The following is a 1,751-nucleotide window of genomic DNA, read 5'->3' on the forward strand; positions in this document are numbered from 1 at the left end:
CCCAAAGGAAAATAAATCATTCTACCAAAAAAAAACACCTGCACTCATGTCTTTATTGCAGCACTATTCACAATAGCAAAGACATGGAATCTACCCAGGTGCCCATCAAGAGTGGATAGGGCCAGGCTTGGTGGCTCACACCTGTAATTCTAGCACTATGGGAGGCCAAGGTGGGAGGATCACTTGAGCCCAGGAGTTTGAGACCAGCCTGGGCAACACTGTGAAACCTCATCTCTACAAAAATTATTTTTAAAAAATTAGCCAAGTGTAGGGGCACACACCTGTGGTCCCAGCTACCAGGAAGGCTGAGGTGGGGGGACCCCTTGAGCCTGGGAGGTCAAGGCTGCAGTAAGCCGAAATCGTGCCACCACACTCTAGCCTGGGCAACAGAGTGAGACTCTGCCTCAAAAATAAATAAATAAATAAATAAATAAGTGTGGTACATATACACCAAGGAATACTATATACCCATAAAAAAAGAACAAAATTGAGTCCTTTGCAACAAGGTGGTTGCAGCTGGAGGCTATTATCCTAAGCAAATTAATGCAGAAACAGAAAACCAAATGCTACAGGTTCTCACCTGTAAGTGGGAACTAAACACTGGGTACACACAGACACAAAGATGAGAACAATAAACACTGGGGAGGGTTTCACCATGTTGCCCAGGCTAGTCTCAAACTCCTGGGCTCAAGTGATCTGCTTGCCTCAGCATCTCAAAGTGCTGGGATTACAGGTGTAAGCCACTCCACCCAGCCAACAAATGTGTTTGGCAAATATATTTGTTAAATGTATATTAATATACACATTTGTTAAATAGTTTATATGTAGCCCGTTATTGATAAAAACTCTCAGGCAGGCCGGGCACAGTGGCTCATGCCTGTAATCCCAGCACTTTGGGAGGCCAAAGCGGGTGGATCACGGTGTCAGGAGATCGAGGCCATCCTGGCTAACACGGTGAAACCCTGTCTCTACTAAAAATACAAAAAATTAGCCCAGTGTGGTGGCAGGTGCCTGTAGTCTCAGCACCTCAGGAGGCTGAGGCAGGAGAATGGTGCGAACCCGGTAGGCGGAGGTTGCAGTGAGCTAAGATCGCGCCACTGCACTCCAGCCTGGGCAACAGAGCGAGACTCTGCCTCAAAAAATACATAAATAAATAAAACACCTCTCAGGCAAACTAGAAACAGAAGGGGACTTCATCAACTTGATAAAGAACATCTACGTGTTGTATGAAAGGAGAGAAGGTTAGCACTTCCCTTGGCAAGGATGGAAGAGGGCCTCAGGCCTGACAACATGTATACGGTTAAGGCATTGCCACCTACTTCATGGCGTCTAGCCATCGTTATTTTTGGTGGGTGCAGTGGCTCACACCTGTAATCCCAGCACTTTGGAAGCCAAGGCAGGTGGATCATGAGGTCATATGTTGGAGACCATCCTAGCAAACATGGTGGAACCCCATCTCTACTAAAACACAAAAATTAGCTGGGCATGGTGGTGGGCCTGTAGTCCCAGCTACTCAGGAGGCTGAGGCAGGAGAATTGCTTGAACCTGGGAGGCGGAGATTGCAGTGAGCCAAGATCATGCCACGGGACCCCAGCCTGGGCAACAGAGCAAGACTCTGTCTCAAAAAAAAAAAAAGAACATCTATAAAAAACCTACAGCTAGTATCATAATTAGTGATGAAAAATTGAGGCCAGGCACAGTGGCTCACGCCTGTAATTCCAGCACTTTGGGAGGCTGAGGCGGGTGAATCA

The 1,751-nt window shown here is 47.0% G+C and overlaps 1 non-coding gene across 1 annotated transcript; it reads left to right on the plus strand.

Annotated features, from left to right (window-relative positions):
• The first annotated feature begins 1,219 nt into the window (after positions 1-1,219).
• On the plus strand, positions 1,220-1,345 carry LOC114676604 (U6atac minor spliceosomal RNA). Its single transcript, XR_003727656.2, has one exon. It is a non-coding gene; the product is annotated as a U6atac minor spliceosomal RNA (small nuclear RNA).
• The last annotated feature ends 406 nt before the right edge of the window (positions 1,346-1,751 follow it).

This window comes from Macaca mulatta, chromosome 2 (assembly GCF_049350105.2).
Source record: "Macaca mulatta isolate MMU2019108-1 chromosome 2, T2T-MMU8v2.0, whole genome shotgun sequence".
In the NCBI taxonomy this organism is placed as follows: domain Eukaryota; kingdom Metazoa; phylum Chordata; class Mammalia; order Primates; family Cercopithecidae; genus Macaca; species Macaca mulatta.